Here is a 19,195-nt window from a genome sequence, read left to right as displayed (position 1 = left end):
TATACTGTGCAGAGCCCCCTGATATATACTGATCCTCCAGAGCCTCTGTATACTGTGCAGAGCCCCCTGATATATACTGATCCTCCAGAGCCTCTGTATACTGTGCAGAGCCCCCTGATATATACTGATCCTCCAGAGCCTCTGTATACTGTGCAGAGCCCCCTGATATATACTGATCCTCCACAGCCTCTGTATACTGTGCAGAACCCCCGATAAATACTGATCCTCCACAGCCTCTGTATACTGTGCAGAGCCACCGATATATACTGATCCTCCACAGCCTCTGTATACTGTGCAGAGCCACCGATATATACTGATCCTCCACAGCCTCTGTATACTGTGCAGAGCCCCCGATGTATACTGATCCTCCACAGCCTCTGTATACTGTGCAGAGCCCCCTGATATATACTGATCCTCCACAGCCTCTGTATACTGTGCAGAGCCCCCCGGTATATACTGATCCTCCACCGCCTCTGTATACTGTGCAGAGCCCCCTGATATATACTGATCCTCCACCGCCTCTGTATACTGTGCAGAGCCCCCTGATATATACTGATCCTCCACAGCCTCTGTATACTGTGCAGAGCCCCCCGGTATATACTGATCCTCCACAGCCTCTGTATACTGTGCAGAGCCCCCGATATATACTGATCCTCCACAGCCTCTGTATACTGTGCAGAGCTCCCCGATATATACTGATCCTTCACAGCCTCTGTATACTGTGCAGAGCCCCCCGATGTATACTGATCCTCCACAGCCTCTGTATACTGTGCAGAGCCCCCCGATATATACGGATCCTCCACAGCCTCTGTATACTGTGCAGAGCCACCGATATATACTGATCCTCCACAGCCTCTGTATACTGTGCAGAGCCCCCTGATATATACTGATCCTCCACAGCCTCTGTATACTGTGCAGAGCCCCCTGATATATACTGATCCTCCACAGCCTCTGTATACTGTGCAGAACCCCCGATATATACTGATCCTCCACAGCCTCTGTATACTGTGCAGAGCCCCCCGATATATACTGATCCTCCACAGCCTCTGTATACTGTGCAGAGCCCCCTGATATATACTGATCCTCCACAGCCTCTGTATACTGTGCAGAGCCCCCCCATATATACTGATCCTCCACAGCCTCTGTATACTGTGCAGAGCCCCCCCATATATACTGATCCTCCACAGCCTCTGTATACTGTGCAGAGCCCCCCCGATATATACTGATCCTCCACAGCCTCTGTATACTGTGCAGAGCCCCCCATATATACTGATCCTCCACAGCCTCTGTATACTGTGCAGAGCCCCCGATATATACTGATCCTCCACAGCCTCTGTATACTGTGCAGAGCCCCCCGATATATACTGATCCTCCACAGCCTCTGTATACTGTGCAGAGCCCCCCGGTATATACTGATCCTCCACAGCCTCTGTATACTGTGCAGAGCCCCCTGATATATACTGATCCTCCACAGCCTCTGTATACTGTGCAGAGCCCCCTGATATATACTGATCCTCCACAGCCTCTGTATACTGTGCAGAGCCCCCTGATATATACTGATCCTCCACAGCCTCTGTATACTGTGCAGAGCTCCCCGATATATACTGATCCTTCACAGCCTCTGTATACTGTGCAGAGCCCCCCGATGTATACTGATCCTCCACAGCCTCTGTATACTGTGCAGAGCCCCCCGATATATACGGATCCTCCACAGCCTCTGTATACTGTGCAGAGCCACCGATATATACTGATCCTCCACAGCCTCTGTATACTGTGCAGAGCCCCCTGATATATACTGATCCTCCACAGCCTCTGTATACTGTGCAGAGCCCCCTGATATATACTGATCCTCCACAGCCTCTGTATACTGTGCAGAACCCCCGATATATACTGATCCTCCACAGCCTCTGTATACTGTGCAGAGCCCCCCGATATATACTGATCCTCCACAGCCTCTGTATACTGTGCAGAGCCCCCTGATATATACTGATCCTCCACAGCCTCTGTATACTGTGCAGAGCCCCCCCATATATACTGATCCTCCACAGCCTCTGTATACTGTGCAGAGCCCCCCCATATATACTGATCCTCCACAGCCTCTGTATACTGTGCAGAGCCCCCCCGATATATACTGATCCTCCACAGCCTCTGTATACTGTGCAGAGCCCCCCATATATACTGATCCTCCACAGCCTCTGTATACTGTGCAGAGCCCCCGATATATACTGATCCTCCACAGCCTCTGTATACTGTGCAGAGCCCCCCGATATATACTGATCCTCCACAGCCTCTGTATACTGTGCAGAGCCCCCCGGTATATACTGATCCTCCACAGCCTCTGTATACTGTGCAGAGCCCCCTGATATATACTGATCCTCCACAGCCTCTGTATACTGTGCAGAGCCCCCTGATATATACTGATCCTCCACAGCCTCTGTATACTGTGCAGAGCCCCCGATATATACTGATCCTCCACAGCCTCTGTATACTGTGTAGAGCCCCCCGATATATACTGATCCTCCACAGCCTCTGTATACTGTGCAGAGCCCCCTGATATATACTGATCCTCCAGAGCCGCTGTATACTGTGCAGAGCCCCCTGATATATACTGATCCTCCACAGCCTCTGTATACTGTGCAGAGCCCCCCGGTATATACTGATCCTCCACAGCCTCTGTATACTGTGCAGAGCCCCCCGATGTATACTGATCCTCCACAGCCTCTGTATACTGTGCAGAGTCCCGTAATATATACTGATCCTCCAGAGCCTCTGTATACTGTGCAGAGCCCCCTGATATATACTGATCCTCCACAGCCTCTGTATACTGTGCAGAGCCCCCCCGATATATACTGATCCTCCACAGCCTCTGTATACTGTGCAGAGCCCCCCCATATATACTGATCCTCCACAGCCTCTGTATACTGTGCAGAGCCCCCCGATATATACTGATCCTCCACCGCCTCTGTATACTGTGCAGAGCCCCCTGATATATACTGATCCTCCACAGCCTCTGTATACTGTGCAGAGCCCCCCCATATATACTGATCCTCCACAGCCTCTGTATACTGTGCAGAGCCCCCCGATATATACTGATCCTCCACAGCCTCTGTATACTGTGCAGAGCCCCCCGATATATACTGATCCTCCAGAGCCTCTGTATACTGTGCAGAGCCCCCCGGGTATATACTGATCCTCCACAGCCTCTGTATACTGTGCAGAGCCCCCCATATACTGATCCTCCACAGCCTCTGTATACTGTGCAGAGCCCCCCATATACTGATCCTCCAGAGCCTCTGTATACTGTGCAGAGCCCCCCGGGTATATACTGATCCTCCACAGCCTCTGTATACTGTGCAGAGCCCCCCATATACTGATCCTCCACAGCCTCTGTATACTGTGCAGAGCCCCCCGGTATATACTGATCCTCCACAGCCTATGTATACTGTGCAGAGCCCCCCCGATATATACTGATCCTCCACAGCCCTGTATACTGTGCAGAGCCCCTGATATATACTGATCCTCCACAGCCTCTGTATACTGTGCAGAGCCCCCCGGTATATACTGATCCTCCACAGCCTCTGTATACTGTGCAGAGCCCCCTGATATATACTGATCCACCACAGCCTCTGTATACTGTGCAGAGCCCCCCGATATATACTGATCCTCCACAGCCTCTGTATACTGTGCAGAGCCCCCCCCTGGGTATATACTGATCCTCCACAGCCTCTGTATACTGTGCAGAGCCCCCCGATATATACTGATCCTCCACAGCCTCTGTATACTGTGCAGAGCCCCCCGATATATACTGATCCTCCACAGCCTCTGTATACTGTGCAGAGCCCCCCAATATATACTGATCCTCCACAGCCTCTGTATACTGTGCAGAGCCCCCCGGTATATACTGATCCTCCACAGCCTCTGTATACTGTGCAGAGCCCCCCGATATATACTGATCCTCCACAGCCTCTGTATACTGTGCAGAGCCCCCTGATATATACTGATCCTCCACAGCCTCTGTATACTGTGCAGAACCCCCCGATATATACTGATCCGCCACAGCCTCTGTATACTGTGCAGAGCCCCCCCCCCCCCCGGGTATATACTGATCTTCCACAGCCTCTGTATACTGTGCAGAGCCCCCCCCCGATATATACTGATCCTCCACAGCCTCTGTATACTGTGCAGAGTCCCGTAATATATACTGATCCTCCACAGCCTCTGTATACTGTGCAGAGCCCCCTGATATATACTGATCCTCCACAGCCTCTGTATACTGTGCAGAGCCCCCCCACCCGATATATATACTGATCCTCCAGAGCCTCTGTATACTGTGCAGAGCCCCCTGATATATACTGATCCTCCACAGCCTCTGTATACTGTGCAGAGCCCCCTGATATATACTGATCCTCCACAGCCTCTGTATACTGTGCAGAGCCCCCCCGATATATACTGATCCTCCACAGCCTCTGTATACTGTGCAGAGCCACCGATATATACTGATCCTCCACAGCCTCTGTATACTGTGCAGAGCCCCCCCATATATACTGATCCTCCACAGCCTCTGTATACTGTGCAGAGCCCCCGATATATACTGATCCTCCACAGCCTCTGTATACTGTGCAGAGCCCCCCCGATATATACTGATCCTCCACAGCCTCTGTATACTGTGCAGAGCCCCCTGATATATACTGATCCTCCAGAGCCGCTGTATACTGTGCAGAGCCCCCCGATATATACTGATCCTCCACAGCCTCTGTATACTGTGCAGAGCCCCCCCCCTGGGTATATACTGATCCTCCACAGCCTCTGTATACTGTGCAGAGCCCCCTGATATATACTGATCCTCCACAGCCTCTGTATACTGTGCAGAACCCCCCGATATATACTGATCCTCCACAGCCTCTGTATACTGTGCAGAGCCACCGATATATACTGATCCTCCACAGCCTCTGTATACTGTGCAGAGCCCCCTGATATATACTGATCCTCCACAGCCTCTGTATACTGTGCAGAACCCCCCGATATATACTGATCCTCCACAGCCTCTGTATACTGTGCAGAGCCACCGATATATACTGATCCTCCACAGCCTCTGTATACTGTGCAGAGCCCCCTGATATATACTGATCCTCCAGAGCCTCTGTATACTGTGCAGAGCCCCCTGATATATACTGATCCTCCACAGCCTCTGTATACTGTGCAGAGCCCCCTGATATATACTGATCCTCCACAGCCTCTGTATACTGTGCAGAGCCCCCCGATATATACTGATCCTCCACCGCCTCTGTATACTGTCCAGAGCCCCCGATATATACTGATCCTCCACAGCCTCTGTATACTGTGCAGAGCCCCCCGATATATACTGATCCTCCACCGCCTCTGTATACTGTCCAGAGCCCCCGATATATACTGATCCTCCACAGCCTCTGTATGCTGTGCAGAGCCCCCTGATATATACTGATCCTCCACAGCCTCTGTATACTGTGCAGAGCCCCCCCCGATATATACTGATCCTCCACAGCCTCTGTATACTGTGCAGAGCCCCCTGATATATACTGATCCTCCACAGCCTCTGTATACTGTGCAGAGCCCCCTGATATATACTGATCCTCCACAGCCTCTGTATACTGTGCAGAGCCCCCCCCCCGATATATACTGATCCTCCACAGCCTCTGTATACTGTGCAGAGCCCCCCCCCCGATATATACTGATCCTCCAGAGCCTCTGTATACTGTGCAGAGCCCCCCCATATATACTGATCCTCCACAGCCTCTGTATACTGTGCAGAGCCCCCTGATATATACTGATCCTCCACAGCCTCTGTATACTGTGCAGAGCCCCCTGATATATACTGATCCTCCAGAGCCTCTGTATACTGTGCAGAGCCCCCCCATATATACTGATCCTCCACAGCCTCTGTATACTGTGCAGAGCCCCCCGATATATACTGATCCTCCACAGCCTCTGTATACTGTGCAGAGCCCTTCCATATATACTGATCCTCCACAGCCTCTGTATACTGTGCAGAGCCCCCTGATATATACTGATCCTCCACAGCCTCTGTATACTGTGCAGAGCCCCCCCGGTATATACTGATCCTCCACAGCCTCTGTATACTGTGCAGAGCCCCCTGATATATACTGATCCTCCACAGCCTCTGTATACTGTGCAGAGCCCCCTGATATATACTGATCCTCCACAGCCTCTGTATACTGTGCAGAGCCCCCTGATATATACTGATCCTCCACCGCCTCTGTATACTGTGCAGAGCCCCCCGATATATACTGATCCTCCAGAGCCGCTGTATACTGTGCAGAGCCCCCCGATATATACTGATCCTCCACCGCCTCTGTATACTGTGCAGAGCCCCCCGATATATACTGATCCTCCACAGCCTCTGTATACTGTGCAGAGCCCCCTGATATATACTGATCCTCCACAGCCTCTGTATACTGTGCAGAGCCCCCCGGTATATACTGATCCTCCACAGCCTCTGTATACTGTGCAGAGCCCCCCGGTATATACTGATCCTCCACAGCCTCTGTATACTGTGCAGAGCCCCCCGGTATATACTGATCCTCCACAGCCTCTGTATACTGTGCAGAGCCCCCCCCCCCGGGTATATACTGATCCTCCACAGCCTCTGTATACTGTCCAGAGCCCCCCCGATGTATACTGATCCTCCACAGCCTCTGTATACTGTGCAGAGCCCCCTGATATATACTGTTCCTCCACAGCCTCTGTATACTGTGCAGAGCCCCACGGTATATACTGATCCTCCACAGCCTCTGTATACTGTGCAGAGCCCCCCGGGTATATACTGATCCTCCACAGCCTCTGTATACTGTGCAGAGCCCCCCGGTATATACTGATCCTCCAGAGCCTCTGTATACTGTGCAGAGTCCCCCATATATACTGATCCTCCACAGCCTCTGTATACTGTGCAGAGCCCCCTGATATATACTGATCCTCCACAGCCTCTGTATACTGTGCAGAGCCCCCCGATATATACTGATCCTCCACAGCCTCTGTATACTGTGCAGAGCCCCCCGATGTATACTGATCCTCCACAGCCTCTGTATACTGTGCAGAGCCCCCCGATATATACTGATCCTCCGCAGCCTCTGTATACTGTGCAGAGCCCCCCAATATATACTGATCCTCCACAGCCTCTGTATACTGTGCAGAGCCCCCCGATATATACTGATCCTCCACAGCCTCTGTATACTGTGCAGAGCCCCCTGATATATACTGATCCTCCACAGCCTCTGTATACTGTGCAGAGCCCCCCATATATACTGATCCTCCACAGCCTCTGTATACTGTGCAGAGCCACCGATATATACTGATCCTCCACAGCCTCTGTATACTGTGCAGAGCCCCCTGATATATACTGATCCTCCACAGCCTCTGTATACTGTGCAGAGCCCTTCCATATATACTGATCCTCCACAGCCTCTGTATACTGTGCAAAGCCCCCTGATATATACTGATCCTCCACAGCCTCTGTATACTGTGCAGAGCCCCCTGATATATACTGATCCTCCACAGCCTCTGTATACTGTGCAGAGCCCCCCGATATATACTGATCCTCCACAGCCTCTGTATACTGTGCAGAGCCCCCCGATATATACTGATCCTCCACCGCCTCTGTATACTGTGCAGAGCCCCCCGATGTATACTGATCCTCCACAGCCTCTGTATACTGTGCAGAGCCCCCCGATATATACTGATCCTCCACAGCCTCTGTATACTGTGCAGAGTCCCCCATATATACTGATCCTCCACAGCCTCTGTATACTGTGCAGAGCCCCCCGATATATACTGATCCTCCACAGCCTCTGTATACTGTGCAGAGCCCCCCGATGTATACTGATCCTCCACAGCCTCTGTATACTGTGCAGAGTCCCCCATATATACTGATCCTCCACAGCCTCTGTATACTGTGCAGAGCCCCCCGATATATACTGATCCTCCAGAGCCTCTGTATACTGTGCAGAGCCACCGATATATACTGATCCTCCAGAGCCTCTGTATACTGTGCAGAGCCCCCTGATATATACTGATCCTCCACAGCCTCTGTATACTGTGCAGAGCCCCCCGGTATATACTGATCCTCCACAGCCTCTGTATACTGTGCAGAGCCCCCCGATATATACTGATCCTCCACAGCCTCTGTATACTGTGCAGAGCCCCCCCCCCCCCCCGGGTATATACTGATCCTCCACAGCCTCTGTATACTGTGCAGAGCCCCCTAATATATACTGATCCTCCACAGCCTCTGTATACTGTGCAGAACCCCCCGATATATACTGATCCTCCACAGCCTCTGTATACTGTGCAGAGCCCCCCTGGGTATATACTGATCCTCCACAGCCTCTGTATACTGTGCAGAGCCCCCCCCCCCCCGATATATATACTGATCCTCCAGAGCCTCTGTATACTGTGCAGAGCCCCCCCGATATATACTGATCCTCCAGAGCCTCTGTATACTGTGCAGAGCCCCCGATATATACTGATCCTCCACAGCCTCTGTATACTGTGCAGAGCCCCCTGATATATACTGATCCTCCACAGCCTCTGTATACTGTGCAGAGCCCCCCAATATATACTGATCCTCCACAGCCTCTGTATACTGTGCAGAGCCCCCTGATATATACTGATCCTCCAGAGCCTCTGTATACTGTGCAGAGCCCCCCCATATATACTGATCCTCCACAGCATCTGTATACTGTGCAGAGCCCCCCGGTATATAATGATCCTCCACAGCCTCTGTATACTGTGCAGAGCCCCCCGGGTATATACTGATCCTCCACAGCCTCTGTATACTGTGCAGAGCCCCCCCATATATACTGTTCCTCCACAGCCTCTGTATACTGTGCAGAGCCCCCCAATATATACTGATCCTCCACAGCCTCTGTATACTGTGCAGAGCCCCCTGATATATACTGATCCTCCACAGCCTCTGTATACTGTGCAGAGCCCCCTGATATATACTGATCCTCCACAGCCTCTGTATACTGTGCAGAGCCCCTGATATATACTGATCCTCCACAGCCTCTGTATACTGTGCAGAGCCCCCTGATATATACTGATCCTCCACAGCCTCTGTATACTGTGCAGAGCCACCGATATATACTGATCCTCCACAGCCTCTGTATGCTGTGCAGAGCACCCCGGTATATACTGATCCTCCACAGCCTCTGTATACTGTGCAGAGCCCCCCCATATATACTGATCCTCCACAGCCTCTGTATACTGTGCAGAGCCCCCTGATATATACTGATCCTCCACAGCCTCTGTATACTGTGCAGAGCCCCCTGATATATACTGATCCTCCACAGCCTCTGTATACTGTGCAGAGCCCCCTGATATATACTGATCCTCCACAGCCTCTGTATACTGTGCAGAGCCCCCCGATATATACTGATCCTCCACAGCCTCTGTATACTGTGCAGAGCCCCCTGATATATACTGATCCTCCACAGCCTCTGTATACTGTGCAGAGCCCCCTGATATATACTGATCCTCCACAGCCTCTGTATACTGTGCAGAGCCCCCTGATATATACTGATCCTCCAGAGCCTCTGTATACTGTGCAGAGCCCCCCATATACTGATCCTCCACAGCCTCTGTATACTGTGCAGAGCCCCCCCATATATACTGTTCCTCCACAGCCTCTGTATACTGTGCAGAGCCCCCTGATATATACTGATCCTCCAGAGCCTCTGTATACTGTGCAGAGCCCCCCGGGTATATACTGATCCTCCACAGCCTCTGTATACTGTGCAGAGCCCCCCCCGGGTATATACTGATCCTCCACAGCCTCTGTATACTGTGCAGAGCCCCCCCGATATATACTGATCCTCCACAGCCTCTGTATACTGTGCAGAGCCCCCCGGTATATACTGATCCTCCACAGCCTCTGTATACTGTGCAGAGCCCCCTGATATATACTGATCCTCCACCGCCTCTGTATACTGTGCAGAGCCCCCCGATGTATACTGATCCTCCACAGCCTCTGTATACTGTGCAGAGCCCCCCATATATACTGATCCTCCACAGCCTCTGTATACTGTGCAGAGCCCCCCGATATATACTGATCCTCCACCGCCTCTGTATACTGTGCAGAGCCCCCCGATATATACTGATCCTCCACAGCCTCTGTATACTGTGCAGAGCCCCCCGATATATACTGATCCTCCACAGCCTCTGTATACTGTGCAGAGCCACCGATATATACTGATCCTCCACAGCCTCTGTATACTGTGCAGAGCCCCCCGATATATACTGATCCTCCACAGCCTCTGTATACTGTGCAGAGCCCCCCGATGTATACTGATCCTCCACAGCCTCTGTATACTGTGCAGAGCCCCCCGATATATACTGATCCTCCACAGCCTCTGTATACTGTGCAGAGCCCCCTGATATATACTGATCCTCCACAGCCTCTGTATACTGTGCAGAGCCCCCCGATATATACTGATCCTCCACAGCCTCTGTATACTGTGCAGAGCCCCCGATATATACTGATCCTCCACAGCCTCTGTATACTGTGCAGAGCCCCCCATATATACTGATCCTCCACAGCCTCTGTATACTGTGCAGAGCCCCCTAATATATACTGATCCTCCACAGCCTCTGTATACTGTGCAGAGCCCCCCGATATATACTGATCCTCCACAGCCTCTGTATACTGTGCAGAACCCCCCGATATATACTGATCCTCCACAGCCTCTGTATACTGTGCAGAGCCCCCCCCCCCCGATATATACACTGATCCTCCACAGCCTCTGTATACTGTGCAGAGCCCCCCCCATATATACTGATCCTCCAGAGCCTCTGTATACTGTGCAGAGCCCCCCCATATATACTGATCCTCCACAGCATCTGTATACTGTGCAGAGCCCCCCGGGTATATACTGATCCTCCACAGCCTCTGTATATTGTGCAGAGCCACCGATATATACTGATCCTCCACAGCCTCTGTATACTGTGCAGAGCCCCCCCGATATATACTGATCCTCCACAGCCTCTGTATACTGTGCAGAGCCCCCCGGTATATACTGATCCTCCACAGCCTCTGTATACTGTGCAGAGCCCCCCGGTGTATACTGATCCTCCACAGCCTCTGTATACTGTGCAGAGCCCCCCATATATACTGATCCTCCACCGCCTCTGTATACTGTGCAGAGCCCCCCGATGTATACTGATCCTCCACAGCCTCTGTATACTGTGCAGAGCCCCCCATATATACTGATCCTCCACAGCCTCTGTATACTGTGCAGAGCCCCCCGATATATACTGATCCTCCACAGCCTCTGTATACTGTGCAGAGCCCCCCGATATATACTGATCCTCCACAGCCTCTGTATACTGTGCAGAGCCCCCCCGATATATACTGATCCTCCACAGCCTCTGTATACTGTGCAGAGCCCCCGATATATACTGATCCTCCACAGCCTCTGTATACTGTGCAGAGCCCCCCATATATACTGATCCTCCACAGCCTCTGTATACTGTGCAGAGCCCCCCGATGTATACTGATCCTCCACAGCCTCTGTATACTGTGCAGAGCCCCCCGATATATACTGATCCTCCACAGCCTCTGTATACTGTGCAGAGCCCCCTGATATATACTGATCCTCCACAGCCTCTGTATACTGTGCAGAGCCCCCCGATATATACTGATCCTCCACAGCCTCTGTATACTGTGCAGAGCCCCCCAATATATACTGATCCTCCACAGCCTCTGTATACTGTGCAGAGCCCCCTGATATATACTGATCCTCCACAGCCTCTGTATACTGTGCAGAGCCCCCCCCCCGATATATATACTGATCCTCCACAGCCTCTGTATACTGTGCAGAGCCCCCGATATATACTGATCCTCCACAGCCTCTGTATACTGTGCAGAGCCACCGATATATACTGATCCTCCACCGCCTCTGTATACTGTGCAGAGCCCCCCCATATATACTGATCCTCCACAGCCTCTGTATACTGTGCAGAGCCCCCCCCCCCCCGGGTATATACTGATCCTCCACAGCCTCTGTATACTGTGCAGAGCCCCCGATATATACTGATCCTCCACAGCCTCTGTATACTGTGCAGAGCCCCCCATATATACTGATCCTCCACAGCCTCTGTATACTGTGCAGAGCCCCCTGATATATACTGATCCTCCACAGCCTCTGTATACTGTGCAGAGCCCCCCGATATATACTGATCCTCCACAGCCTCTGTATACTGTGCAGAGCCCCCCGATATATACTGATCCTCCACAGCCTCTGTATACTGTGCAGAGCCACCGATATATACTGATCCTCCACAGCCTCTGTATACTGTGCAGAGCCACCGATATATACTGATCCTCCACAGCCTCTGTATACTGTGCAGAGCCCCCCGATATATACTGATCCTCCACAGCCTCTGTATACTGTGCAGAACCCCCCGATATATACTGATCCTCCACAGCCTCTGTATACTGTGCAGAGCCCCCTGATATATACTGATCCTCCACAGCCTCTGTATACTGTGCAGAGCCCCCCGATATATACTGATCCTCCACAGCCTCTGTATACTGTGCAGAGCCCCCTGATATATACTGATCCTCCACAGCCTCTGTATACTGTGCAGAACCCCCCGATATATACTGATCCTCCACAGCCTCTGTATACTGTGCAGAGCCCCCTGATATATACTGATCCTCCACAGCCTCTGTATACTGTGCAGAGCCCCCCGATATATACTGATCCTCCACAGCCTCTGTATACTGTGCAGAGCCCCCTGATATATACTGATCCTCCACAGCCTCTGTATACTGTGCAGAGCCCCCTGATATATACTGATCCTCCACAGCCTCTGTATACTGTGCAGAGCCACCGATATATACTGATCCTCCACAGCCTCTGTATACTCTGCAGAGCCCCCTGATATATACTGATCCTCCACAGCCTCTGTATACTGTGCAGAGCCCCCTGATATATACTGATCCTCCACCGCCTCTGTATACTGTGCAGAGCCCCCCGATGTATACTGATCCTCCACAGCCTCTGTATACTGTGCAGAGCCCCCTGATATATACTGATCCTCCACAGCCTCTGTATACTGTGCAGAGCCCCCCATATATACTGATCCTCCACAGCCTCTGTATACTGTGCAGAGCCACCGATATATACTGATCCTCCACAGCCTCTGTATACTGTGCAGAGCCCCCCGATATATACTGATCCACCACAGCCTCTGTATACTGTGCAGAGCCCCCCGATATATACTGATCCTCCACAGCCTCTGTATACTGTGCAGAGCCCCCCGGTATATACTGATCCTCCACAGCCTCTGTATACTGTGCAGAGCCCCCCCCCGATATATATACTGATCCTCCACAGCCTCTGTATACTGTGCAGAGCCCCCGATATATACTGATCCTCCAGAGCCTCTGTATACTGTGCAGAGCCACCGATATATACTGATCCTCCACAGCCTCTGTATACTGTGCAGAGCCCCCCCCCAGATGATGTCTCTTATGGCCGTGTGGAGATCCCTGGGTGATGTCTCGTACGGTCGGTGGAGATCCCCGGGTGATGTCTCGTACGGTCGGTGGAGATCCCCGGGTGATGTCTCGTACGGTCGGTGGAGATCCCCGGGTGATGTCTCGTACGGTCGGTGGAGATCCCGGGTGATGTCTCGTACGGTCGGTGGAGATCCCCGGGTGATGTCTCCTACGGTCGGTGGAGATCCCTGGGTGATGTCTCCTACGGTCGGTGGAGATCCCCGGGTGATGTCTCGTACGGTCGGTGGAGATCCCCGGGTGATGTCTCCTACGGTCGGTGGAGATCCCCGGGTGATGTCTCCTACGGTCGGTGGAGATCCCCGGGTGATGTCTCCTACGGTCGGTGGAGATCCCTGGGTGATGTCTCCTACGGTCGGTGGAGATCCCTGGGTGATGTCTCGTACGGCACGTGAGGAGATCCCCGGGTGATGTCTCCTACGATCGGTGGAGATCCCTGGGTGATGTCTCCTACGGCACGTGAGGAGATCCGTGGGAGATCCTACGGTCGGTGGAGATCCCCGGGTGATGTCTCGTACGGTCGGTGGAGATCCCCGGGTGATGTCTCCTACGGTCGGTGGAGATCCCTGGGTGATGTCTCCTACGGTCGGTGGAGATCCCCGGGTGATGTCTCGTACGGTCGGTGGAGATCCCCGGGTGATGTCTCGTACGGTCGGTGGAGATCCGTGGGTGATGTCTCCTACGGTCGGTGGAGATCCCCGGGTGATGTCTCCTACGGTCGGTGGAGATCCCCGGGTGATATCACCCAGGAATCTCCACCGACCGTAGGAGACATCACCCAGGAATCTCCACCGACCGTAGGAGACGTCTCCTACGGTCGGTGGAGATCCCCGGGTGATGTCTCCTACGGTCGGTGGAGATCCCCGGGTGATGTCTCCTACGGTCGGTGGAGATCCCTGGGTGATGTCTCCTACGGTCGGTGGAGATCCCCGGGTGATGTCTCCTACGGTCGGTGGAGATCCCCGGGTGATGTCTCCTACGATCGGTGGAGATCCCTGGGTGATGTCTCCTACGGCACGTGAGGAGATCCGTGGGTGATCCTACGGTCGGTGGAGATCCCCGGGTGATGTCTCGTACGGTCGGTGGAGATCCCCGGGTGATGTCTCCTACGGTCGGTGGAGATCCCCGGGTGATGTCTCGTACGGCACGTGAGGAGATCCCTGGGTGATGTCTCCTACGGTCGGTGGAGATCCCCAGGTGATGTCTCCTACGGTCGGTGGAGATCCCTGGGTGATGTCTACTACGGTCGGTGGAGATCCCCAGGTGATGTCTCCTACGGTCGGTGGAGATCCCTGGGTGATGTCTACTACGGTCGGTGGAGATCCCCAGGTGATGTCTCGTACGGCACGTGAGGAGATCCCTGGGTGATGTCTCGTACGGTCGGTGGAGATCCCTGGGTGATGTCTCCTACGGTCGGTGGAGATCCCTGGGTGATGTCTCCTACGGCACGTGAGGAGATCCGTGGGTGATGTCTCCAACGGTCGGTGGAGATCCCCGGGTGATGTCTCGTACGGTCGGTGGAGATCCCCGGGTGATGTCTCCTACGGTCGGTGGAGATCCCTGGGTGATGTCTCCTGCGGTCGGTGGAGATCCCCGGGTGATGTCTCCTGCGGTCGGTGGAGATCCCCGGGTGATGTCTCAAACGGTCGGTGGAGATCCCTGGGTATTAAATTTAAGGACGCTCTTATTTTAAAATGTGCATTTCTAATCCTATGCATTTCTAATCCTTGGGTGATAAAGGACTCAAGTGATCGCTGCTCACGTTGCTTATGTCAATACAAGATGACTGCCCACTGCGCATAGACATGCAGGGGGGTCTCGGAGCGCAGTCTGCCGCACACAGTCGGGGGGGGGTCTCGGAGCGCAGTCTGCCGCACACAGTCGGGGGGTCTCGGAGCGCAGTCTGCCGCACACAGTCGGGGGGGTCTCGGAGCGCAGTCTGCCGCACACCAGTCGGGGGGGTCTCGGAATGCAGTCTGCCGCACACAGTCGGGGGGGGTCTCGGAGCGCAGTCTGCCGCACACAGTCGGGGGGGGTCTCGGAATGCAGTCTGCTGCACACAGTCGGGGGGGTCTCGGAATGCAGTCTGCCGCACACAGTCGGGGGGTCTCGGAGAGCAGTCTGCCGCACACAGTCGGGGGGGTCTCGGAATGCAGTCTGCCGCACACAGTCGGGGGGTCTCGGAGCGCAGTCTGCTGCACACAGTCGGGGGGGTCTCGGAATGCAGTCTGCCGCATACAGTCGGGGGGTCTCGGAGAGCAGTCTGCCGCACACAGTCGGGGGGGTCTCGGAATGCAGTCTGCCGCACACAGTCGGGGGGGTCTCGGAGCGCAGTCTGCCGCACACAGTCGGGGGGTCTCGGAATGCAGTCTGCTGCACACAGTCGGGGGTGTCTCGGAATGCAGCCTGCCGCACACAGTCGGGGTATCGGAGCGCAGTCTGCCGCACACAGTCGGGAGGTCTCGGAGCAGAGTCTGCCGCACACATCGGGGAATCGGAGCGCAGTCTGCCGCACACAGTCGGGGGGTATCGGAGCGCAGTCTGCCGCACACAGTCGGGGTTCTTGGATCGTAGTCTGCTGCACACAGTCGGGAGACCTCAGAATGCAGTCTGCCGCACACAGTCGGGGTCTTGGAGCACAGTCTGCTGCACACAGTCGGGGTCTCGGAGCACACTCTGCTGCACACAGTCGGGGGGTCTCGGAGCACACTCTGCTGCACACAGTCGGGGGGTCTCGGAGCACACTCTGCTGCACACAGTCGGGGTCTCGGAACACAGTCTGCCGCACACAGTCGGGGGGCGCGGAGCGCAGTCTGCCGCACACAGTCGGGGGGCGCGGAACGCAGTCTGCCGCACACAGTCGGGGGGGTTTCAGAGCGCAGTCTGCCGCACACAGTCGGGGGGGGTGTCTCGGAATGCAGCCTGCCGCACATAGTCGGGGTATCGGAGCGCAGTATGCCGCACACAGTCGGGGGGCTCGGAGCGCAGTCTGCTGCAGACAGTTGGGGTTCTTGGATCGCAGTCTGCTGCACACAGTCGGGAGGCCTCGGAATGCAGTCTGCCGCACACAGTCGGGGTCTCGGAGCACACTCTGCTGCACACAGTCGGGGGGTCTCGGAGCTCAGTCTGCTGCACACAGTCGGGGGGTCTCAGAGCTCAGTCTGCTGCACACAGTCGGGGGGTCTCAGAGCACACTCTGCTGCAGACAGTCGGGGTCTCGGAGCGCAGTCTGCTGCACACAGTCAGGGTCTTGGATTGCATGTTTCTTGCAGTCTCACCTTTCTCTCCATGTGCCTCTGGGTTCTGGTTCCCTTGGTTCTGTTGGGTCAGGACACATTACACATGCTCAAAGAGAGGAACTGTCTGACAATAGCTGGCTCCTGCCACTGACTCCAGGGACCGTCACACAATATCCAGGAATATATATACAGAAACCAGGGACCATCACACAATATCCAGGAATATATATACAGACACCAGGGACCGTCACACAATATCCAGGAATATACACACAGACACCAGGGACCGTTACACAATATTCAGGAATATATATACAGACACCAGGGACCGTTACACAATATTCAGGAATATATATACAGACACCAGGGACCGTCACACAATATCCAGGAATATATATACAAACACCAGGGACCGTCACACAATATCCAGGAATATATATACAAACACCAGGGACCGTCACACAATATCCAGGAATATATATACAGACACCAGGGATCGTCACACAATATCCAGGAATATATATACAGACACCAGGGACCGTCACACAATATCCAGGAAATATATACAGAAACCAGGGAACGTCACACAATATCCAGGAATATATATACAAACACCAGGGACCGTCACACAATATCCAGGAATATATATACAAACACCAGGGACCGTCACACAATATCCAGGAATATATATACAGACACCAGGGACCGTCACACAATATCCAGGAATATATATACAGACACCAGGGATCGTCACACAATATCCAGGAATATATATACAGACACCAGGGACCGTCACACAATATCCAGGAAATATATACAGAAACCAGGGACCGTCACACAATATCCAGGAATATATATACAGACACCAGGGACCGTCACACAATATCCAGGAATATATATACAGAAACCAGGGAACGTCACACAATATCCAGGAATATATATACAGAAACCAGGGACCGTCACACCATATCCAGGAATATATATACAGACACCAGGGACCGTCTCACAATATCAAGGAATATATATACAGAAACCAGGGACCGTCACACAATATCCAGGAATATACACACAGACACCAGGGACCGTCACACAATATCCAGGAAATATATACAGACACCAGGGACCGTCACACAATATACAGGAATATACACACAGACACCAGGGACCGTTACACAATATCCAGGAATATATATACAAACACCAGGGACCGTGACACAATATCCAGGAAATATATACAGAAACCAGGGACCGTCACACAATATCCAGGAATATATATACAGACACCAGGGACCGTCACACAATATCCAGGAATATATATACAAACACCAGGGACCGTCACACAATATCCAGGAAATATATACAGACACCAGGGATCGTCACACAATATCCAGGAATATATATACAGACACCAGGGACCGTCACACAATATCCAGGAATATATATACAGACACCAGGGACCGTTACACAATATTCAGGAATATATATACAGACACCAGGGACCGTCACACAATATCCAGGAATATATATACAAACACCAGGGACCGTCACACAATATCCAGGAATATATATACAAACACCAGGGACCGTCACACAATATCCAGGAATATATATACAGACACCAGGGATCGTCACACAATATTCAGGAATATATATACAGAAACCAGGGACCGTCACACAATATCCAGGAATATATATACAGAAACCAGGGACCGTCACACAATATCCAGGAATATATATACAGACACCAGGGACAGTCACACAATATCCAGGAATATACACACAGACACCAGGGACCGTTACACAATATTCAGGAATATATATACAGACACCAGGGACCGTCACACAATATCCAGGAATATATATACAAACACCAGGGACCGTCACACAATATCCAGGAATATATATACAAACACCAGGGACCGTCACACAATATCCAGGAATATACACACAGACACCAGGGACCGTCACACAATATCGAGGAATATATATACAGACACCAGGGACCGTCACACAATATCCAGGAGGTGGTGTATGTATATATATGTAATAGGAGGGGAGGTGGTGTATGTGTATATATGTAATAGGAGGGGAGGTGGTGTATGTATATATATGTAATAGGAGAGGAGGTGGTGTATGTGTATATATATGTAATAGGAGGGGAGGTGGTGTATGTGTATATATATGTAATAGGAGAGGAGGTGGTGTATGTGTATATATATGTAATAGGAGGGGAGGTGGTGTATGTGTATATATATGTAATAGGAGGGGAGGTGGTGTATGTGTATATATATGTAATAGGAGGGGAGGTGGTGTATGTGTATATATATGTAATAGGAGGGGAGGTGGTGTATGTGTATATATGTAATAGGAGGGGAGGTGGTGT

This window comes from Engystomops pustulosus, unplaced genomic scaffold (assembly GCF_040894005.1).
Source record: "Engystomops pustulosus unplaced genomic scaffold, aEngPut4.maternal MAT_SCAFFOLD_415, whole genome shotgun sequence".
NCBI classification, from domain to species: Eukaryota; Metazoa; Chordata; class Amphibia; order Anura; family Leptodactylidae; genus Engystomops; species Engystomops pustulosus.
This window is presented reverse-complemented; position numbering follows the sequence as displayed.